General features: G+C 40.6%; 1 protein-coding gene across 6 annotated transcripts in view; it reads right to left on the reverse strand.

Annotated features, from left to right (window-relative positions):
• Positions 1 to 25,498, reverse strand: part of CMIP (c-Maf inducing protein) — a 140,367-nt gene that overhangs the window by 72,526 nt on the left and 42,343 nt on the right. Inside the window, exon 1 of one of the 6 annotated variants that reach the window (XM_068956046.1) lies at positions 15,702 to 15,724. The exons of the other annotated variants lie outside the window; for them this stretch is intronic. The gene's annotated coding sequence lies outside the window, so the exon portion shown is untranslated. Of the gene's footprint in view, positions 1 to 15,701; positions 15,725 to 25,498 lie in introns of those variants that run through there. 6 annotated transcript variants of the gene reach the window in all.

The following is a 25,498-nucleotide window of genomic DNA, read 5'->3' on the forward strand; positions in this document are numbered from 1 at the left end:
GAACCTCTCATTAGGGTGAATCTAAATTATTTCTGCTTGGAGCTGCTTTCTTCCAAGTGTTTTCAAATTTTTCCACGTGATTTGTGGAGCTTTTTGACATACAGAAACAAATTTGAACACAGCGGTCCAAATCTTCAGTTAGGCTCTACTCACTGCAGAAGCTAAGGGTGCACCAGTGCAAAAATTAATAATAGGAAAGAGAGGAAGGGGTTTTCCTACCGTATTTATTTGTGTGTGGGTGACTGTGCGCATAAACATCCGTGTGTATATATGTGTATATAACGGTACACACCCTCTCCATCATTCTTTATAGCTACAGAGAGATAAAAGACGGTAGAAAAGATGTAGATTTTTCAGTATACAAAAACATAGCAGAGATCGTCATCCGTTCATTGTAAAATAGCTCAATCTCAACAAGTGACACCATTTAATTGAGAAAGGTCACATACTCAGTTGAGCTGATTAGCATACATCCGAACTTCAATGGAACTGTGCTGGCTGGGAATCTTACTCAGAAATTCAATCAAATCTAGCTTTTTGCAGCAAAAATGTGCATAAATCTCTTTCTTCCCTCTAAATATTTAAGACGATGGGGAGGGGAGGCTGTTGCATTAATTAACCTTACAAAACTGATAAAAATGTGAGATCTGTCAATAAGAGACAGATTATCCCAGACTGCGCAGAAAGAATGTTCCCAGTCTGCATCAGGGCTGAAGTAACAATTCTGTGGAGCTACAGAAAGTGCCCAGGACAAAATGGTTCATCAGAGAGCTGACAAGAAAAGTTAGTCTCAACATTAGGACATAAGAACTACAAAATCTGAGAAATCAGTGCAGTTGATACCAGCAGATAGGAGAACTTCGAATTAATTCAGATTCGAAATAAGTTTAAAATATTTCTGTTTATTCTTAGGAGGAACGGAAAATATAGAAGCTTTACAGTCCATGTACCATGACAGGAGAGTCAAATAAGTGGGAAAAATCTGTAAATTATGTCACTTGAAATGCAAAAGAATATTTTTATGAATAGATTCTTCTCTTTCACTGCTAGACCACCTGAAGAATCACTTCTGAGTACTCAGTTTGTTTTACCAATAGAACTATTTGAATTTTGGGGAGTAAAATAATACATGCATCTTGAAGTCCTTCTGAAGGTGCCCATCATCAAGACAACCCTGTCTAAGCAGCCCAAAAGAAATCAACTGTTTCTCTTTGTGGCAAGTTTAACATGACAAAGGAACACCTCTGGGATTTCCAGCAGTGCTGAATGCTTATCAGCTGTGGAGCTGGTGCCAAAAAAGCTCTCTCTGGGGTAGCGTCTACAAACTACAAAATCTCGTGTTTTCCGACTTCTGCCAAGAAGGACAGATCAGTCCTTCCACAAGGCCTGTGCCTGACCTGCAGCAGAGCTTCAGGCTGACCACGGTTTGTCAGTGAGATGGCCAAACTCTGTCGAATCGCCGCCCATCGGTGGGAAGGTTGCTCCCAGACCAGTGGGCAGGAGTAGGAAGGAGAGGGAGCTGCGTTTGACGCAACCTGCCAGGCACAGCAAGACTTTCTAACAGAGGCACTCGTTTGATTCACCGGCCAGCTGGGACACCTGGCACCCTGAGCAGCCCTTCTCCACAGTACTGCAGCCTTCAGCCCCTGCTGCGTTCAATGGGAGGGCAGAGTGTTTTCCAGCTCAGAGAAGGCTCTGAAAGGGCACGGTGACAAAAAGGGATTACTCATCACCTAGGAATGTATGCCTATATCCTGCAGACTGCCAAAACCTTATTCTAAAATACTTTGTAATTACATAGTATCCACCATCAAAGGAGAGTAAAGCACTAACAACTCGAAATATTAGCCTCCCAATGGACACAGGAGACTTTAACATTTCATTTCCATAACATTTCATTTCATGAACATCTAATCATTTCTCCCTCCCCCCCCCCCCCCCCCACTTACCAAGCAAGGAGAAAAACTCAGTTAAGGCTGTAAATGCATCACGCTCTTCATCATGCCTTAAGTGACACGAGAAGTCTGACAAACGTTGGAAAAGAACTCAGATTTCCTGAGTCTAAGCATGTGAATTGGCTCCAAACTCATCCTCCTCCTACAGAATTACATAACTGATTCATAGAAAAGACCATTCCTTAGTACAGTTCATGTCCTCTCTTCCTTTCCATATGCCATTGCACTCTGTGATGCTTGTTTTCCCCTCCCGAGGAAGAAATATTCAATAATCTTGACCAGATGGGTATGTTGTTTATCCACCTTCTTTGAAATTACTTGATGAAGGGAGACTACCAGCCACAATACAGCAGGTACACTATTTTTCACAGAAACAGTAATAAGTAACAACAGTAGCAGGGACTTATTGCAGAAGACTACATACATACACACACACACACACACGAACACTTCTGCAAAACAACTCAGCTTACAGGAATACTGAAACATCTCTTACTTTTGCCCAGAACATGCAGCATCTAGTGACTGCTAAAGAGACCTTCGCTAAGTTTCCATAGCAACTGTGATGTGACAGAAAACATAACTGCATCTACAAACCATTCTTGAGTCAAGGCTGCTCTCTGTTTTCAAACCTCTTTCAATAAATCAGCCTTGCCACATACCATGGAATGTATCAAGCGCTGGCAAACCAAAGAGGGGAGAGAGGGTTAGGTGTAAGGATTCTCAGACCAAGGCAGGCACCATCTTTACTAAGCTAAAATACCATCCCATAATGACAACTTTAACGAAAGACAACCCTGAGAGGTTACAACATTAGCACCTGGAACAGAATCCATCTGCTAAGTACTTTGAAACACGGCCATACTGACGACACACCTCTACTACAAAAGGAAAACTTCTGTTCAGTTGGGTCCTTCAGAACTGGTCTCACCTACCAGAAAACACTGGTTTAGGTAATGCAGTAACACATTTCTACTGCATATTGTCCTTGTAGACAAAGTGCTTTGTACTTTTGGTTTACAGACCTCCAAGGGCCTGTGGCTCTCTACCTGTATTAGGTCAACAAAAGGCGAAGAAGGAAACCAAGTTTGTCATCAATATGGTCACGCTCAGTGTGCAAGGATCTGTATCTCTCATGAAACATTTTAGGGCTTCACAAACTGAAAAAGGCTGAAGGCAACTGCAAAGGAAGTAACACATTCATCTCTACGACCTGTGGGTATGAAGCCTAACCTGAAAGTGATCCAAACATAAATCACTGAAATGGTGAAGGAGCTAAGCCATCCTACCACATTCCATTAGAAATGCAGGATTACAGTCTCAGACTTCAGCAATCCTGACAGCTCTCACTGCCTTCGTTGTATAAACTAGCTTGTCTCTTACTACTTTTTTATTTATAACAGCGAGAAAGTAAATCACTGCTAAACTAAACACAGCATAAATGTGCTATATATTAAGTTTGTGTTCTCCACTTAAACAAGCACTCTTCAGCAGTACAGATCACCTCCATGCATTTTACCTGCAGAGCCAAAAAACTGTTAGACACAACAATAGTCAGATGGTTCCTATTTACAGGTTTTTTCTTGTCTTTCCTTTTTAATGTACCTTTAACCCTGCAGTCCCCAAGATGTCACATCCACTCTCAATCTTATGGACAAGCATTGGAGAGGGACTGCAGTCGCCCCAACTAAACTTCCTGCCCCAACTAAACTTCCTAATTCCCAACAGGGAATGCCCCACTGTTCTTTTTCACAGACAAAGGATGAGTAGGTCTAGAGTTCCCAGCAAATTACCAACGCAACCCTCTGCTGGCTTGAGGGCCAGACATTAGATAAGAGAAAGGACACCATAGTGACGTGTTTATAAAAGCTATAGATACTCTGTTAAGGATAATCTCACTAAACTCTCTCTATTGTTAGGGAAGAAAGGCAGGGACCTCCTGAGGATGAGTCATAGCTACTCGAAATCACCTTCTGAAAGATCGTCTCCCCCCCTTGCTCCTTCCTCCCTTTTGCTACAGGAGGAGCTGCGAAGGTATGGGTAAAGTTTCAATGTTTTGTTTCAAGTGGCTTGCTTTTAACAATAATTTGGTCGCCTCTACGTAATTTTAAATTACGTCCAGCACTTGTGTCTGCAGCAGTGATTTTTCCCCTTGATTTTATATCTCTCACAGCATTACAGAATGACACCTTGACACTCTAACGGAAAGTGTCCTTTTCTTTTCTTAAGCAGGAAGTCTTCTGCAAAATTGTATCCACACACTCCTGGCCTCACCCATAACTTCCTTCACCGTTGGTCTTCCTCATTGTTTAATGACCGACTGACTGTTTGTACTGGAAGGGAGTGTTGCTATTTAAATAGAGGGTAACTGAAATATGTGCCATACCTCCATGGAAGAGAGATGGTGAGGGAATGGAGAAGGAGAGGGCAACTGCAGCAGAATATCAGAGTAAATATTTGAGAAAAGTGTCAGTTGACTGGTAGACGCATAATGGAGAGGAAGCGAAGCACCAGTTAGAGCCTAAATCACCTCGGTAAGTTCTGTAAGCAAAAGGACACCCATGGGTATTTAAAGTGCCACTTTCTCTTTGGTTAAAAGAAAAAAAAAAAAAGAACTAAATGTTTAGCTAAAAGCATTGTGCCCATGGAGGACGAAGTCGTATGAAACTGACATATCCAACGGGTAAACTTTTTGTTTCAGTACAATAGTTATTAGCCTAGCAAGTTATTTTTCAAGATAATTAAATAAGAGCCCCTTAAAGTGAAGCATTATGAAAGGTGTCACTACCATCGTCTCAACAGGCACACTTTAAAAAAGAAAAAAACAACCCTACAATCACGTCTTCTGAAATTGCCCAACCCTCTTAGCTGGGCAGCTCTGTAAAGGCTGGATGAAAATTCCAAGGAACTGCAGTATTACCCCCAGGGATCAAGATCAGTATGACTCCAAAGAGATCTGTGTGTCTACAGAAGCCTTGTTTATCAGAAGCTGATGCATCATGCACTCTTCTTCTCTTCCACACTGTTTTTGCAAAACAAAACCACCTTACTCCTCCAATAGTATTTGCTGTTCCAATTAGATGTTTCAGTCCTCAGCAAAACACACCCACTTACTTGCTTTGTATCTTGTGATATATGATACAGAACTCATGCACGGGCAAGGAAATGGAGTACCTGCCCTACCACTGCTCTGGTACGAGAGAGCAGCAAGGGCTCCAACAACACCACACATCGTGCAGATGTGCCTCTGGGTGATGCACTTTTGGGAAAACAGCTGCTTGCCCAGGCAGCAGCTAGTGGTGCATATCTGGAAATCAGAAGGAATACAAGTGTTTCCCAGGCTGCAGGAAAAATTGGAGTGTTTTCTGAATTTCCTCTCCCTATTTACTTGGTCTTACTTATAGCCTCACACCATCAAGATTACCAAAATGCTACTGCTTAAAAGGAAAACATTATGTGGCACACTACCTAGCAACATAGAGCTGGCTTATACAGTATCATTTGGTATTGTTATCAGGGAAGAAAAATCCTCCCAGCAGAGCAGCCTTGCATACAAGACTTTTTTTTCCCTCTTCCCATTTTATATCAAAATTTGCTTGGACCAAAAGGTTGCAAAAGGTTTGCTTGACCTTCAGGTTGCAATGGCATATTGGCTACAGGTATCACTCCCACCTTTGGCAATTACATTCTGGTTTTCAAATTCAAAAACACTGGCAGGTCAGCTTTCCTGTATGCTTTTCTACATCAACATCTCTGCCCTCAGACAAGATTATTTTATTCATTTATTTACTGCCTTTAAAGGAAATAGCTCATTTTTATAAAACGTTAAATATTGAAACCACAGCTTTGTAGACTCATTTTTCCACCCAGGGAGGAAAGGGTGAGAGAAGCGTACCATTCCAGCACTTAGACCTCAACAACCAACCAGCTATTACTATTAGTCCAAGAAATTTCTACCAAGGAAATCTGAATGGCCTTCAGTGAATTGTTTGCCCAAATTGTTTGCCTGAAGTTAAACTGGCCTCAGATTTTCCAGCAGAAAGCTATCAGAAAGCCAACACTACTGGAGAACATTAACATTTAACGGTAGATCTGAATCCAAACCACAGCAGACTTAAAATTACCACTGAGTGTTACAACGTGGACTCCACATATTGACAAAAATATGGCTTGCTTCCTCTCCGTGGTGCTCTGGCTTTAATAGCATCCAAATGCTTCCAAATTTGAGGTATGTTTGAACTCTACACCTGAACAAGCATCATGGTTTTTGCCCACTTTTGCTTGCATCAGCTTTTACCCAAGGCAGGAGTGGGAAAAAGGATAACCGTTCCTGTCCTCCTCTATAAAATTAAGAGCCACAAATGCCACCATGTCACTGGGTAACACAGCCACTGAGCAAAACAGAATCATAATGGCGACAGAGGAAAATCCTGTTCCCTCTACTGCAGAAGTCAGGCCCTCTCCACCGAAGTACAACTTATGCATTTGTTTTACGCCTTCCAACAGCAGAGGGTCAATGACACAACAGATCAGCCTCTAAGTAAAAATCTGCCACCTGTACCGAACCGCACATGGATTTATTTCGCAGTTTTCACTTCCTTAACATTTTATTTGATGAATTCAGTTCTGACTAACCACGGCCAAGCAAAATGTATATATGAATTTACCATTAATACCGGTTTTCTTCCTTCTAATTGCTTTGGCTACGTATTACTACAACATTACCACAATCTCATAGACCTATTATTATATGTTTGCAACTATGGAGAAAAATTTGCCTTATCAGAAAAACAATCAGGGCAGAATTAGTAGGAAGAGCTAAGCATTACGAATGGTTAGCTTCATTTTCCTACCTACAGCTTCCCGGGTTAAATTTTCAGAAGAATGCTTAATATAGAGAGTGTTTATCAATTGTTTCCTCAGAGATAAGGAAGCAGGTTAAATATAAAGCATCTGAAAATAAGGCACAGCATCCAGGCTATCCTTTGAAAGAGGCCCAAGTTACTGGCAAGCTTCTAGTAAAAGTTATTAAGGCATTTTAGGAAAGTATTATTTTGGAAAGGAAATATAAAGCTTGCGTAACAAAGTACCCTCTTTTTCCTCTAACCTTCACCCTGCTGAGAAAAGCCTTTTTACTTACTGTTTCTGAAATTTTATATATATATATATATATATATCTCAGACTTTTGTTGTTTTCTTGCAAAAAATTACCAAATCTTGCTGGAAATGGATAAAACAGAAAACAAAAGCAAATCCAACATTTTCAGTATAAAAACTGTAATAGATTATTTCCAAATACTCCAACAATTTGGAAGATTACTAAACCTAACTCAGAAATTCAGAGAACATAGAAATACATTTTTCTGATCTAGATTTGAAGTTCTGACCTTTAGCCTTAAATTCTCTCCTTTGCAAAATAAAAAATTTAGATTCAGACCCAAAGTACCAATATGAAGTTTCAGTTTGATCCACATCCTAACACCCCTACAGCCAATTTTAATAACTTTCTGCCAATACCTTTCTCAAAGTACAGATCAAATGGTACATTGTAAATAATTCATGGGTTGCAAGGATTAGGCATGAAGAGAGGTTGTATTTTCAAAGGTGCAACCGCCTATAAACCTATCTTGTGCCTATCAGAGTATCCTGAGCAGAGCCACAAAAGTCAGTGGAGACAAACCATCTCTCTTAAACTCTTGTCTCCCAGTTTCTTTTTATCACATCTGTCTGAGTATGCAATCTCTACACACCCAGTTACAAGGAAGATACAACCAGTCATCAGCTCCTCTATTGTTTCATTTTTATTAATATTTTCATCTAGTGAGCTACTTTCCAGTATATCATGCATTCAGGAGGTTATTACACGGAGCTGGAAACACAATGTTCCAATCTGCTGCCATGACCTCTGTGAGAGGCAGCGATGCAGCAATAATGCCGTGGTGGCAACAGATGTACTGTAGATGTCATCGAATTCGAACAGCGCTCCTTGAAATACAGCCTGCACATGTAATCCTGGAAGCAGTCTAGCATTAGATTAAACACTTTGTCAGTCTAGAAGTACTATATGCCTCTCTAAATATCTACTTGTATATGCACACCATATGAAACAGCATTGCATATATAGTATTGCCTTCAAGAAGAGTACAAACCCTGGCACTGTCAAGAAGGAAGACTACATTGTGAAGCACCAAACTGGCTTTTTCATTGGACACACTAGGATTTACTCATGTGAACAAAGTGAGACATAATTCTGCCCTTCAGAAACCAGCTTTAGCAGGCCATTAGGATAACTGCTGGTGCACTTTAATGCCTATGGCATTTAGAAGTCCAGATCCTGCAGCAAATGCCTTTTGAGACAAGTAACCAGTGGTTGCAACGATCTTCTTCATATGAGTAAAAATAACTGAGATTCAAGCCCTAAACTTGTGATCTATTCCCTCACACTTTCTAATTGAATGGAAAGCTAGCAAACTGTAAATTACAGGTCAATGCAGAACTCCCTAGATGAGGTTTTGAAGAAGTCAGACTTAGACAATCACAATGTTTCTTCTCAGGCCTTAAAAACTGTGGTCATTAACTAAATGCTGCATCCATTTCTGTTTTCCCCAGAGAGAAAAAAAACACTAGGACAAAATAAGAAAGGCTACCTACTGTCCTCCCTAAGAAGTAAGTACTACAGCCTTTCACCACTGCCATGAAAAATACACAGAGCTATTGACAAGGCACGTTATGAGAACTGTCCATCAGCCTTATGAGACACAAAAGCATAAATAGCCATGTCGGTCAGTTGAATGCTCTTACAGCATTCAACCCCAATCTGAATATTCTGACCTGGTTCACACTTGCTGGAAGTCAAAAACAAACAAACCAACCAACCAACCCATAATGATCCAAGTTTTAAGGAATTCATCCCCCCTAGTAGTCTACATCACCCAATTGCTTTCTATAACACCTAATTAAAATGCCTTTGAAATGACAATTCTGCAAGAATCTTTGATGCAAGCCATCAGATCATTCCCATCCAGCTGCTATCCAAGTCAGGCACAGAAGATAAGCAGTTTTCTAAGCTATTATACTTGCTGGGACTCTTGAGATCTTCAAGTCCTCTCACGAACCATTTTTACCAATTAATGATCATTAACATGCACTGCCATTATTTAGGGACACAGAAATCAGCATGTGCCTGCAGCTCAACCATCAATACGTCTTTAAGAAAGTACAGATTGAATCAGGGTGAGGATGGAGATGTCTCCGGTGGTGCCATATGTGACTAATTAGAGGCTGACACTTTTGCCTTGAGCAGATACCAAGTCTAATACCCTCCCCAGAGCAAAGTATCGACAGACAGAATGCAAGAGGCCAAAAGACGTGCCCCTCAGCTATGTAGATATGGAAGAAGAGTAAATGCAGTACAGTCACATGCAACTGCATTATGGAAAATATGAAGTACACAAATCTGCATTTCCTTTCTCTTTCGTGCACGGCACCAAAATGCTCTAGGGGTATCATTTAAACTCTCTGTGAAACCGGAGGACTTCGTGAGAAAACATGAGTCCTCATTTCCCCAGTTCCCACAAGTGACCTAGTCAAACCTAGGAAAACCTAGCCTACAATGAATCAGATGCTAAGACCCAGAAATCACGTACCCTGGTCTCAGCACTGTGCAGAATACCGTAGTATGCAATAAAATCCTTGCATCTCCCCCTATCATCCAGTAACAAAGTCCAGCCAGATTAACGCCCAGAAAACACAGACATTCATGAGGCAAAAGCTGCACTTCTGATCTAACTTGCTAAGCTCGCCAGGTTTGTGCATATCCTTTAATGTTACCCACGTATAGATTCCTATACGCTCATATTTTGATCCTAATAGAAAAATCTTGCAGAACGCAGGAGATGAGAGATTTGAGATCAAGTGGATTTTAGTGGAATTTAAACTGAGGTTTACAGAATTAACAAACAGAGTAGTAGAAGTAATATGCAATATAAACAGCAGTTCTACTCGTCTCTAGAATCCAGATTCACTGAAAAGCCTTAGACAACATTCTATTTCCATGCTACAGAATTCCATAAGTTATAAAATTCCTTGAAATACCCTATGAAATGTTACAGCTTTTTCTTAGAAGAGATTTTTTTTTTTAATATTAATTAGTGCTGTGTAATGCACCGGAGACCCAGGAATGGCAATCACAGCCAAGGACATGCAATCACCCTGCTGTTCTCATCAGGATTTCGTAGATCGCAAAATACAACAACTTACGAATTGAACCTGGCAATTTTTACAAATCTCATCTTTAACTACATTTATCTGAAATAATATTACAGATGAGTTCTGCACCAGACCATCAGAAATGGTGAAAGCAAGGTCAAAAAAAAAAACAAACCCATGCAATAAAATCAACAATTCCCTCTATTGTTGATTTTTTCTAGCAACACATGCAACAGCAGCAAATGGAACAGTGAATTTGCAAACCCCATGGGACTGGGTTTGCAAATCAGAAACTACACCTTCGCAGATGTTAGCAGGAATTCATCAAAAATATGCAACAATATCTTTTCTATCAAAAGAAGGTAATCTAGGACACCCTTCTACGGCCACTGTTCCGCTATAAGCCTTAAACTCCAGAACAGCACAAGTACACTAGAAAATTGAAATCACTGATCTGGCAAACATAATGGTAGGTCTTTCGTGTTCTTATTCTATAATGCTGCACTGAACAAGATCAAAACTGGTATTCACACAAAACAAAAGAGTAAAATCACCATATGGTGACAAGGAGCAGAACTGAAAATAGCCCCTGCTAAATCTTTTAATCCTCTTCTGTTAAAATAGTATGTTTGTATTATGCTAAATAATGAATTATGTGTCTGCACAATCGGACTCCCTTTTCAATTATGAGCTAATTATTTCAGTACTGGGGAAGAGAAAACTGAGACGTCTTTCCTGCTCCACTCAACTTGTTTATAATTTATTCTGAAAGAGTAAATGAGATTTCATATTTCAGTTGTATTCCAACATGATCCAAACTTACTCCTTCTAGTTTAGACCCTTTAACACTCATTTTAGGTACTATTAGAAATAAAAGGATGCCAATATTTTATCTGTCGGTAAAACAAACCTTTGAATCTTGATGTCTGTAATGTTAAAAGACAAATAACTACAGAACTTAATTTGTGCAGATGAACAACTGTCTAAAATCAGGAAGGAAAACTTCAGCAACACCCAGTCAGGATCTAAGCTCTCTGAATATATCCCAGTAAATGATTCCACTTCCAACCAGTATGTATCTGTGTTTCCAGAGTATGAGTTTGAGATAGCGACCTTACATACACAAGAGAGGGGTTCGATATCCACTCTCTACGTGATTTAAAAAAAAAAAAAAAAAGGCACAGCATACTTTTTAGATTTCACTGTAGTTCTTTGGACAGTCTTTCTGAATGATCACTTCTAAAGCTTGGGTTTGCTGTGCTTGGCAGTCTCTTTTGTGTCTTTTGCAACACTGCACACACACAAATGGCCTGTGGTTTCATGCTTTGCTTCCCATTTAAAACTAACACTTAAACGGTAGCTTTATTTTTGTTAAAAGTATTTTTTCGTGAATTCTGACATCTACTTCTCTTTTCTAATATTAGAAAAATTAAAAAAAAAAAAACTTTAAAAAGTCACTCTTAGGAGTAGAATTCTGCCTTTATCATTTTGATTCACCAATTCCCATTTGTGCTATTCCTCAATGCTTGGGGCTGCGTTCAACAAATACAATGAGACCAGATAGCATAATTTGACTTTTAGATAGTCTTTATGCCTGATGTATACTATTTTTGAGATCCCAAACTGCAAATAGAAGTGCTTAAACAAAGAATATATGAACACACAGAGACACCTTTTCTCCAATATTTTTACATTTAGGAACAAAAAAGAGCAGATCATGTCTATATGTGGCCACAATCCATCTCCCTCCGAAGGCAATACAGATTTTTTTCATTCACTTGATGAAGCCTATCTGGTCAACAATCGGGTTCCGATCCCTCTGGTCCCATTTGGCATATACAAGCCAGCTGGCTTTGTGCATTCAGAAGCGCTCCTGCCCCTCACGCAGCCAGCTTTTCACTTTCTCAGTAGGCTCAGACATCAGCAAGCCCATAACAGCAGCCGGGTAACACTGCCCATAAATAAGGCTATCAAAACAAAAACAACCTCAGTGACACCCAGGTAACTCCTACCACTACTTGACTCAAGAGGCAAGTTGCCGTGCAGAGAGAAATCATGCAGGTTTTACACACCCACCAAACGTTCACATTCCAGCAATATCAGTTGCTTGCGCCAATAAAGCAGTCAAGGGTGGAGGGAGACACTGTATTTACTACTCCTGTATCAGTGTTGTGAGGCGCGACTTCTGAAGACGTTTCTTTGCAGTGACGTGATCTGCCTTCCTACCAAAGATTATGAAATCACTTTGAGCTAAACGGAGTCCTCCCTCACATGGCCTTCCAGGCCCTAGCGAGGGGAGAGCTGAACTCTGCAGCTAGCACTCCCTAATTACTTCAGCAGAAACTAACAGACGTCAGCAACTGGACTTCTGCTCCTTATTCCCTGAGAAAATAGAGAAAATTTGCAGAAAGTAAGCCCCTGATTTCAGGTTTTGTGTTAAAAGCTGCCTGATTTTTGGCTGACCATGCAAATACGATAAAAGACTGACCATGCACGCAGCAAGCTGTGCTTCCTGAGCAGGGTTCAGTAAGGGTTAATTCAGCAAATGCTATGTCAGTGAACGTACTATGAGTGCTACTGTAATCTCACAAACATCTGCAACTAAAACCAGCCCATGGGAAGAGGTAGAGTTTTAAAATAACGAAATCTGAAAAAATCAGAAGCTTTTTAATTGCACGACAGTGGAGAAGGAATTGATCGACTGCTATGTTGGAACAGCATGATATTGCATTTCTGGCATCTTTTCCCCAGCTTCCAGCAATCTATCCTGCTGATTTTAACAGGTTGCTTTGACCTTTAAGGTTCTTGATGGTGTCTGGGTTTCATATGCTTTCCTTTAGGTCATAGCACACACCACTGGCTACCCACAGACTTTCTTATTAGGGTTCCCTGTAAAATGTTTCAGATACAGAATCTGCCTTCTCTTCAGAGCACTACTTCCACTCTCTGCCAAAGGAAATCATGTACGTCAAATACAGAATAAATAAACAAACAAACAAATAAATAAAAAGACCCAAACCCATTTGCTGTCACACAGAGATAGCAGCTTGAGCTTTGATTTAGACAAAACAGTGAGAAAGGCACAGCCCCAACCTTGCAGAGTCTACTGTCAAAATAAAATCATTTCAGGCATAGGATACTTTGTCATGAAGTAGCACATGATAGCTGAGGCCAGTCTGTTCTCTTAAGCTGCTTAATTCAGTTTGCAAAAGTAAGAACAGCACTACTCCCATGTAGTATCACAGACGGCTGGCTATACTACATGACATTTTTACAAAGCAACGCCCTAACCTACGCGTTCCACCACTTAATAGGTACAGCTAATCCTAAGCCTCCTGAATAAAATTGTCCAAGCGCTCACCAGCACGGAGAATGCTTCTCTAAAAATTACAAGGCCTGCTGGGATTGTCTCTATACAAGAAGAGTAACATGCTGTCAGAGTGCAGTTTGGATGTTAAAGAGCAGATACCAGCAATATCCAGAACATATGGAATCTAACTTATCCCTCCAGCATGCCACCACTGCCAGTATTTCTCTAGGCCACTTACTACCTCATGCCAATGAACAGAGCCCCTTGTTTTGACGAAGCAACTAGCAGATCAAGTGCAAATGAGTTCAAACAATGTTAACAGTTCATCTAATTCAACTGCAATCAGGCCATAAATTGTACTGGTGTCAGCTTTAGATTAAGTACAGGATACTACGCCCTTGGAACATAGAAGATGAATGTTCTAAACAACACAATATGCTGTGGGTACTGTGCCTGCGTATTTTACACAGGAAGAGCACGAAGCAAGTTTCACTGTATATTACATACAGTAGTGCTGGAGGACTAAGGCACAAATATATCCCCTAGGATGGGAGACACCATTCCTGCGCTTGATCTGAAAGCTCTTGTTATAAACACGACACACAGGCTTTGCAAAGTGACAGCTGGCAGAAGGAAAGTGATGTCGTCTAGCTTCAAAATCCCTTTGTCTATCCCACTTCATTTCTTTGTATTAAAATCTTGGAACACAGCAAACACAAAGCCACCGCATATTCTCCTTTGTAGGAAAGAGACTGGCAATAATCTAGCACCACTGTACTTGTATGGATCGCCAGTGACAAGCAAAGTCAGAAGGAAGACCAAAGGAAAAACTCGGCCGGGAGCGTTAAAGCACCTCTGACCTTGCATGCTCTTCCCAGTGAGCAAGAGATGGGATATGCAGTAGTGGGAGACTGTATTGTCGATACTCCAGTTCTGTGGATAAACAGAAAGATTTGACTCTGGAAGAAGACAAACATCTTGCATCACATCTGAAACGGATACATTTTTCAGCAATGTGCAAACGGCACTGATCCCTACCAGAAAGTCTCCTTTTGATTTCAATTTCAGAAAAAGATCGCCTTACACACTGCAAAATAGTGTTGCAGCTAAAAACTACTCTCCGTTTAGAAGAGTAAAGCCTTGCCTAACCATGTGTGGGATTATTTACCTATGTCACATATCTGTAATTCAGTGCAACCACTATTTTAGCAGCCACTTTCTGAAAAAAGGCATTCTAAAGAAGCTACTGCTGCAGAAAATTAAATGCAACAGGACTGTCTTTGCTCCCCTACTATCCTACTGCCCACCTTGAGAAAGTGGGAGACGTTAGAGGCATCAAGGGAAAAATAAAAGTCAACGTAAAACACACATCTAATTTGCATTCAACAGCAATCTGCAGAACCATGAACTGTTTTGTTTTAGAGACTTGGAAGGAAAATATGTACAATATTAATTCAGTCAGGAGAAAAAATACAAGACAAATTTTCTGTAAAAAAATGGGCATACAGTTACTCCGCATACATGAGGTGAGCACAGAAGCAATCGGTAACTGTGCGCACTTGTGCAAAAAGCAAATGCCACTCGGTCCACTGGGACTCAGAAGAACTTGCTTGCCCATGTGGTTCCACCACTGTGGGACTGATATTCACTTCACTTCTCTTTGCCCCAGGTTCCTCATCTTCAAATATGAAGGATTTTCTTTATAAAGCACTTTAAGATCTACAGATGAAAGACATGACAGTAGAACTAGGTCAGATGACGACAACGTATACAATTACCTTTGCAATTTACATGGCTGGCAAGTGTAATTAAAAATCCAGACCCCTTTTTCTCAAAGATTCTGTTCAAAATAAGACAGAGTGGTTTTTATTCCAAAATATAAAAGACATATTTACACTTTGCTTTGAGTAATCAAACAACAACTTTTTAAAGTAAATGCCTCAATTTAAAAGAAAGCAGAGGATAAATCTAGGGATTAGCTAGCAGTTGCGTCATTTCCTATGACCTACCTATTACTTTACCACCCCCCCCTTTTTTTTTTTAAAAACACCGACACAAACTTCCTGTACTGTGACCACTGAATGAGCAAGCACAGTTACACTTAAAGAGATCCTCTAACTAGCTGTACTATTGCACAAGCCACTGCATCAACACCCAAACCCAAATCCCAAATTGTCGGTTTCTTTCAGTACTACCTCACTGTAAATCTAAAAATACAGTGCACGTACCAGTTACACTGCTCCAAATGGTTTCTCTTGAAAGGATGAAGCAAGCCTATTGGTTTTAGAGTGCAATGCAGCGATCATACAACACATACATTTCTTCCTTTCTCTTCTTATAAGATCAAATCCTCCAGTTTCTCCTGAACCTGACTCCTAGTAGATACAGCATAAAAGCCACCATCACGTTTGGCGCTAAGTGGTATCCTTCCAAACAGGCTGTGTGGAGAAGCCCAGCAATGACTGGCAGGGCATCTCTTAGAGGTGGTCTTGCCACAAGGGCAGAACTCGGCGGAGAAACTTTGATTTCCCTCCCTCTGCCCTTACTACGCACAGATGACATCACTCTGCAAAGCTGTCTGCTCAGTTCCTTCACCAGCACTAATTTCAGCCTTAGGAACATACCAGCCACTCATAACCAAAATTATCAGGCTCAATCTCTAACGCAGCAGCCAGCATTGCCTTTGAAGTGGAAACTGAAGCCCAGGGCTTTTTCAGTGTATAAGTATAGTGTAGATAAACAGAGGCAACCTTGATTCCTGGAAGAGGGGAAAGGAATGAGGGAAGAAATGCATGACTGGGGAGGTCTGACATTTGATTCATCTCAGCACTAGGTCTCTTCTATTTGCATACCTTCAGACAGGATGGATCTGGGGGAGTGCTGGTATGTTTACAAAGGGCGCTAGTTGCTCACCAGAGGTATGGCAGAGGCTGGCAGCTTCTTCTCAGGAAGTGACCAAGAAATGCAGATGCTCTCAGCGGTAGCTGTCACTTCAACCTTGTTTGTAAATGGGATGCTCCTGTCTCACTGTTCCTCCTCCCCCTTTCCCTGCTCCTCAAATTGCAGGGCAAGACACAGCAAATGGAGCAAAAAGACTGTTGTTACTATCTTTTTTTTTTTTTTTTAAGATTATTTTAGCACTGACAGCATAGTACAAAGTATCTTTCTATACAGCAATTAAAACAACAGTGAAGAAAAGAAGTAAGTCTCAGTGAATTCTCCCAGAAGATATTCGTTTCGGTGAGCTGTATTTGCTGAAAGAAACCTGTGAGGCAACACTCACACAGACCTCTTTTTCTTGCATGCTATATAGGCAAAACCACATAGGCAAGGACATTTTACAGGCTACTTATCTGTTGAACAGTTGGGAAACTGATACAGATATTTGCATATTCTTCCCTACTAACCAAAGGGTTAACGCTAGTCAGGATACTTTCCTATTGCATCAAGATGATCTACTCAAAATGCAAAGGCTATGCAGAATTCTCTGCTGGAGCCCTAAACGTTATGGATTTTTTTCTCCTCTGCCTCAAATATGTCAGTTGTTACTGGGATTTATTGCTTAAATGGCAGTAAAAGACCGCATAAGCAAAGAGAGACAACATAACAACATGGGAATTTATTTCATGTTTTGCAACAAGGTACAAATCCTGCCAACCACTTTAAACAATCAGAGCAAACCTGATTCCCCTTCACTGAAAGGATGGAGGGTATATAAATCTACAACAGAGAAAAAGGTCTGTCTCACTGCTGATCCACATGAACTTCCCTGGTAGCAGTTCTGACGAGTTAAGGTATCATCCCTGTTTTTTGACAGTGAAACCAAGGCATAAAAGGTAGTCATCTGCCTGTTCCTACACAGCAAGTCAGTAGAAAGACAAAAGAATGCCTTGCCTAAAGGTACCCAAGATCCTGCAACTTCTACCACTGAACTTTTCCCAAGGCACTTTACATGCAGGCAGCTGAACTGAGCCCAGATGGCTAGTGCCATTTGAAACACAGTAGGATCCAGTGACCTCTACAGAAAGGCACCAGTATACTGTGGGTTGTCACATCTGCCAGCCTCTTCTCTTCATAGATACCTTAAAGTATATAAATGGCACTATGCTCTTATGTACATGTAACTGAATCACATCCTTCACAACTACTGTTCCATAAAAAGTTATATAACTGTTTAAGACCGCATTCACCTCATCTCTCCTTCCTATCCGAACACCATTAAACTCCAAAGGACATTAAACTGAAACAAAGATGACAGAACAAGGCCTTCCTCAAAGGGCTGGCACTGGGGAAACGAAAAAATAACCTGTGAGAGATGCAGTCATATACACCAGCTGCACTAACTGTCATTGAAATTCTCTTTTTGTACATTTGGCATCTGTCAGAGAACAAAATATGGGGGGGGGAGGGAGGAAGGGCACTCTTTAAAGGACAGAGCACTCTCCCAACACTGGTTATGGCCTGCCTCTTGTTAAAATGTTTATTTGTGTTGATATATTTAGATGGGTCTTAAATACAAACGCTCCCTCACTCACGCTGATCTTTCATGGAGTCCACTGGTTACATCTGTTAGTATTTATATGAGAAACAACAACAAAAAATTTGCAGCTCTTGCAAACTCGGGCAACCAAGACATTATCATGTGTGTGACTGTGGTGCATTTATACATTCCTTGTGGAGGAGATGAAAAGGCACAAGGCAGCAATCTGAAAGCGCCGTGCAAAAACAGCTGCTCTAAAGAGCTCAAATGTCAAGAAGTCTCTGCTGCCTTGCAGGAGCTCAGCGAGTTCTCTCGGTACACTGGAGCCTGTGGTGCAGCCCACAGCGGTTTGGTCCCTGCAGTCTGGAAGCTGCTCATCTCAATAAAGGTGATGCACTGCTTTGTACCAAGCCAAAACAGTGCTCTCTCCAATATCTCCTTCTGACTCAGGGCAGGCGCAAGCAGGGACACACGGATATGTTGCAGTTTACGCCAGTGACTGGCTGGCCAACAGGGAGCCACAGCATTAGTACACCATATCAGGGAAGTTTGCAGTAACATTGTGGTCACACCCTAAGTTACTTAAGAAAGCTACTCAATACCATAAACATTGATTTTATTTCAGGGAAAAGGATACATTAAAAAGGGCTTTCTGCACTCATGCAAATCCTCATAGGAGAGCCTACACCCAGGACTCATGTTTCTGCTAGAGTTTTACTTCTCTACCTCTACTTCAGACAAGGAGGACTAAAAAGCAAAACTACAAAACTAGGAAGGACAAGCGCCTGAACCTCTGTAGCTAGGGCTACAGAGAGACCAACTATGACCATCTTCAAGAAAGTTCAAATTAGCGGATTCAATGGTGTACACTAAGAGGATGGGGCACTTCTCTACCATCAAACTCAAGTCTGTGGAGATCAACCACAAAAGACACTATCCCAGACTCATGACTGAGACGAGAGGAATAAAAAAACAAGGGCAGAAACCTGCCCTCCTCCACTTATTCCCAGGAAACCTGAGCCACAAAAGCACAGGTCAATTTGTAAGAAGAATTAAAAGGTAGACCTCATGAGCTGGGGTTGGTTGCTGAGGAACACAAGAATCATTCATAAACATGGCTGTTCCAATAAAGGGCCTCTAAAGTGTAGTCACTGTATATTTACACAGTTTCTTTATCTAGTGTAGTTAACTGTGTTTGCTTCGGTTTTTAAAAGTACAAAGTACCCATAGGCAGGAGCACTACCATGAAGATAAATCATATAAATAAATAAATAGAACCCAAAGAAAGATTCACAAAGAATGAATCTTCTTTACCTAACCTATAAAAACAGACTGTGTGGCACGAGTGGAGCTGAAGTTCTCAGGTCTAATTTTCCTGCTACAGGACAGCAGTCAAATCCCATTGACCATCCTAAGAAACAACCTGTTTCCTGCAAAAGATTCATGCCTGAAATGCTGGCAGCACACTTTATGTCTAGCTCTACATTTTTGGGATGCCTTTATCAGGAAATGCTGTTGTCCTTAGAGTTCAACATCAAGAGGAGAGAAATTATCTGAAGGTCACCACTAACCGTAAGTAAACAAAGCAAGAGACACCCACATCAGGAGACAGAGAGACGTGTATTAGGGTTCCCACTCGCACGCAGCTGCTGCCTCTAACAAAAAATCGATTGCTTCATGATGGGAAACGCTTGTGTATCTGGTCTGAGGGCTAGCCAGTGAACGCACGTTATGGGTGTTGCTTCCTGCTCAACGTGTTGTAAAAGTGGTTGAGAGCAGATTTGTTGTTGTTGTTGTTATCCTTACTGTCAGCCTCTAGTAAAATGTTAACTAAGTTTTCTGTGCTAAAGATAAACGAGTTCAAATTCCATATGTTAAAAATTCCCAGCAGAAACTTCAAGATATGGACAAAGAACAATAAAATGAGCAACCAGTGTGACACTGACAGATAGGAGATCAGAAGTTTACAGACATCCCGTTTCCAGGCCTACAGCTAACCAAAAGCCTCATCTCAACTCCTAGAATTAACTTGGGTCAGAAAAACTACTGTTAGCCTGTAAAAGAAAGAAAAAGGAACGCATGTGCATATGAACAACCGAGAAAACACATCACAGTAAGCAGCTAGTTAAACTGATTACCTAGGTCATTCAATCTTCTAAAACCTAGATTAAAAACTCAAATAGAAAGCAGAAAGAACAATTTGTAGTTAACACACAGAGCTGTGTTCTACTCCCTGATCTATCAATATTTGAGATATGACCAAGTTTCTTACAAACAAACGTTTTCAAAATTTCCCACTAGTTCTAGATTACTGGACAGATATGCTCATTTCAGCCTATAGGATCTGGACATACAGGTTCAGGAGTCCTGAAGTCCCCATGAAAATAAGTTTTACCAGCATATACACAACTCCTTTAAAAATAGCTCCCGGGTTTCTTAGTACAGTCACCAAAAACTGGAGGCAACCAGTCAGTTTCAGAGCTTATCTTTCAGCATATCAGTTTCCCCTCAATTAAACCAGGCTATTAAAACTTAACTGTAAAGGGAGCTATTCATTAAAGTTTTGTCACATCTTTGGATGAAAACACACAAAACAGATTGAATGAGTTGCGAGATTGCGCTCACAACTAAACTAAAAATGAACATAAACAGTTATGGTACATTTTGCACATAGAATGCGAGATTTCCTCTCGTTCTAGGTCCCTTCGTGCTCCAGTGCTGCTTTTTCAGATGATGGCAGCTGTTAGTAAAACAATGAAGGAAACTAGAGTACAAGAATATTTACACCAAGAACATAAGATTAGATCTCAGCAAGCAGTTTTCTCTCTTACTTATATAGGCTAAGTATTCATGCATATACACACACGAAGATTGCTGAAAGAGAGGATCTTCAGCATCATTTTCATGCTTACAATCATAAAAGCACACATCACTCTTAGTCAAATATTATTAGAAATTACTAGATGTTCAAGTTCTACTTGTAATTACTATTTATACAGCAAACAGTAAAACGATGATAGTCTCCACCCAACTCCTGTATTGGTAATGCACGTCATAATAAAGGAATACAAACCCTATGCGTGCAAGAAACAGTAGATATTATAAATGTATTTCTAATGCTTTAGTTCAAAATGAATGTTCTGGCCCTGATAAAAGCTAGACAAAATGGCATAAAAATGGACTTATTTTTTTCTTTTTTGAATCAAAAGTGCTTTTTACAAAGTATAATTTACAAAAATCACAGCTGGAAAAGTATGTGAAAAGGAAATATTAATTAGATCTAGTTTTGTTAAAAAAAACCACAACAACAAAACACACACACACACCCACACACACACACACACACACCCCATGACAATTTGCTGTACTTCAAAGGACTGAATTCAGTATGTTTCTGACTATCATAAAAGTACTTCTTTCTGCCTCAGCAAATGAATTCTATCAAATTTGTTAGAAAACATGCCTACTCATAAAACACTAACACTTCCTTTTAATGACTGACAAAAACTACAACCACCAAATTGAGTAAATGGTGAAAAACTTATGCAACTTGCATTTTCTTTTCACTTTCTTCAATGTTCTCTACTCTTTGCTGGCTACTTCACAGGTTGTTAGGCTGTAAATTCACAGTCTATGCAAGATGGCAAACTGTTCCAAAGGGTTCTACAGTCCTGGTAAACGCTGTTTCTTTCCAGCTCTAGAGACTTATTCACACCACGGCTGTTACTCTCGGTAAATGCTCTCCATTAAACACAGCTGTTTGAACAGAAACCGCATGTCAAGGAGCTGGCAGACCTACTAACATACTATAGGAGAAATGCAGTGATGACCAAGAAAAACAGATAAGACCCTGCAGTATTCCCAAGGGCATTCTGTACACAACGGTCACCACATTCAGTGGGTAAGTAGCTTGCACCACAAAGGCAGGGAACACTGGCTCTCCCTTTAAATTCTCCCAGGATGATTTTTTCCATTCAACAGGTGAACCCCATGCATCATTAAAGAGATTTTCTTTTGCAACAGAAGTTGTTGCTGGAAGAAAGTATCAGGCAGCTGACAGAACAGTTGCACTTAGAACATGTAGGGCAACCAGAAGCCTTAGGTGCACACAGATGCCCTCAACTACACACCAAGAACACCCTACCTTTGCCATTCTTCCTTGCACTGGGAAATGAGATAGTTCATGTTTAGTATCAGTTGGAATAAAAAATAATCTGCATGCCAAGACAGAAATACTTTTCCTGAAAAAGTATCATTTGCTGTCTACATGCAACCTGTGTGCAAATCAAAGAACCTTCCCTAATCATGGGCAGTCCCACATAACAATGACTGAATCCATCTCCTGCACGCCCTGAACTAGTTAATAGCATGTGACATGAAGAAAGCACAGCAGGAGAAACTAACTGGATTGCAAGTGATGCAGAGTGGTGTTATGAATGTAGCTGATGAACAAGTTTAATAGGCCCAGGGCATGAGTTTGCTGGGAGATCACTTACGCAGGTTGTGACCTTCATCAGCCCAGGCTTTTATCAAAAGCCATTTTATGAGAATGTCAGAGTGCCACACCACATTGCGGCATTCACACCAAGTCATTTCTCTTTGCCTCTCTCGTTCAAGAGAACAGAAAACTTCATGCAGTGCTGAATAGACTGTGAATTTGTCTATAGTCCAGCAGATACCAGAATATGGAAAATCGATTTTCTTCTCCTATTTCAGTGGAAAGGTTTCCCCAGAGTTCCCAAGAGAGGAATCAAACATGTAGTGTGATGTCAGAATGACTGAAAAGTTTGTTCAGTTGCCTAGATAGGGCCAAAGAAACAGTAAAATATTCCCTGCCTGAGCATGAGCATGCCTTCAACGGTGTGTTTAGGCCATGGGTGGTCCTTCAGAAGCTGATTTGTCTACCCACAGTAATTAACAACTCTTCTCTGTTCCTTTGGTTTTCCACTCATCGGAGAACCCTACCCAGTGAGGCAGCAGTTCCTGGCAGCTGATGCTGGCACTGAAAGCAAGAATACAGATGCCAATTTCTCAGCTCAGTGAAAGACAGTAGGATTAAAGCCAGATAAATTAAGCTGTCTTGCTCTGAATATTCCAGTGTGAGGTCTCTCCCCAGCCCACTTCTCTTGCCATCAGGCAAACCATTCCACCTTAGCAAGTATTTTTAGAAAATAAATAAAATCACTTCTCTGTGGACCAAGCTTTACACGGTTGCTTCATAACAGATATTAGGCCAGGGAGAGGTGCAGCACATGTTCCCTTTCATGTGACTACAGAAATTGATACTGGTTGATGAAGAAAACAGGTCAATTTGGGCCCAAACTCTGTAAATATTTGCCAAGCATGCCCCTATGCTGTGGTAGATCCTACTTGCCTGGCTCAGAACAATGATTTGGGGTCAGGCAACCAGAAGGAAATCTTCCTTCTCAGCGTGCACTTACTGGCCAATCATTTACCTGTTTATGATATAAACTGAAATCCTCATTGTGGTATATGGTCCTAGGCTTAGAAATGTAATACAGTATCTGTGTTAACAAGTCAATGAGTTCAAATATGATCTTACGTGTATTAGACTTACACATTAGTGCAGCTTTGCTGGTCTTGGTGTAGGTACTCACAGTAGAGTTTGCAACAATGAGTAATTCATTTCCAAACAATGAACGGTGGAAAACAATTCATCATGACAAGGTTATATCCCCTAGTTCTGTAAGGATCATTGTCTCTCCAGAAACTGGAAGTATGGTCTCAATTAGGAGAATAAATAGAGCTGGTTAGCTATGTCCAGTAACATACTTGTTAAGGAAAATGGAGATTTTAATATCAAGTTTTTAGTTTTTCATCTAAAAGCTAGTACAAGATAGCAAGATAGATTGGTCTTAAGAATAGCATAGGGTATTTTAGGATGAATCTACAACTGGCTCTATGATTCTAACTACAGAGGTGGGAAGAATCGGAATTTCCTCTCCTGCAGTCCTGAGAGGAATCCTTACGCTGATGTGAGCTAAGCTTTAGCAGTAAGGAGACCCTCCCTGGATACAAGGTCATAGACCTACCTTTCCATTTTACTTTCGTAACAACTTAAGACCTGACAAAATGGAAACCCTGAAAGCTGATTTGGCAGCAACAAGTTAATCTTCTATAATTGCAGGGTTGCTTCAAAATTAGTATACTACATGAGAAAGAAAAAAAATCTCTCTCACACACACATACACACAGAGATTGCACCACACCTTTCCTAGCAATACAGCACTGGGAGGAGACATGCATTTTAACTTGCCTAGGGTTTCAGCATGCAACTGAAGAGTCATGCCTTTCTGCAGCATGCTGATGGGTGGCTTACTGGTTCCATGTGCTTCATTACTACTTGCATCCCAACAGCAAACAGCTGAAGAAGTGATAGATCAAGGCGGAGAAACCCTTCAACATCAGTTTTCAGTCATCCCTGGTCAGACTTTTTTGTCTTTTTTTTTTAAGGGAGATCTCAAGTAAAGTTTTAGTTCTAAAAATTCCTGATAATAAAACTGTAGTTATCACAGAACTCTAGTTAATCTGTAATCTTTACAGGAGCAGTGTGGCAAGAACATACACCTAAACTGAAGTTCATGAGGTTGAATCTGTCCTAACACAGTCAGAACCACATGAACGCTAGGTAACCAAAGCCCTATCCCCACTGAAAGGCCTAAGGGTTTTTAAAGGTTTTAGTTTTCAAAGGAATTTGGTGCTTGGAAAATGAAGGTGATAGAGCCACTCCTCTAGACTACATGAGCCAGCACAGCATAAAATAAACCTCTGGCTGAGAATCCAACCTTGAAGTACTTTATTTAACCCACTATCAGTGAAAATGGATTGTTTATCTCAGGCAGAGTGGTGGTCTAACCCATTCCCTTCTCCTGCATCTTGTTTCTGCTTCACCATTGCCCCCTTAACTGGGTTAGTTCAGGCATTTGTGGGCCTGGAAGGTAAATGGAATCAGGGAACTGATCCAGGCTAAAAATAATCCCCCTTCCTTTTTTTTTTTTTTTTTTTTGCTCTGATGAATTTCTTGATCTTGCTCACCACATTGCCTGTAAACAGCTGGACCACCCAAGCAAAGGAGAGCATGGGGGCGGGAATGACTGCTCAGGAGGCCTGAAGTGCTTAAGCCTGCAATTACACAGAGACAACTTTTCAGCTGACAGCTTTTGTCACTGGCTGAGAAACAACCTGCTCTCATTACAGTACGCTTCTCTTGAAACAAGAAGACCCCTAGATTCACATATTCCTCTTTCAAAACTTAATTCTTCTTAATTTTTAAGATCAATCTCATTTATTTGCACTTTTAAACTGTAGACGATACCTACTTATACTCTAATATTCTTTTAAAAAGCACTTCATTTTCAAGCGTTTGATTTGGCTTCACAAGACATACTAGGCTGGTCAGCCAAGAAAGAATTCAGGAGCTGTGACCTGTAGCATCCATCCTTGCGCTGTTTGAAGAAGGATCAGGACTATTTTATCTTGAGCACAGATTCAGAAAAGAATAAATGGCAAATACATATATACATT

The sequence above is a fragment of the Struthio camelus genome, chromosome 10, assembly GCF_040807025.1.
Source record: "Struthio camelus isolate bStrCam1 chromosome 10, bStrCam1.hap1, whole genome shotgun sequence".
Taxonomy (NCBI): domain Eukaryota; kingdom Metazoa; phylum Chordata; class Aves; order Struthioniformes; family Struthionidae; genus Struthio; species Struthio camelus.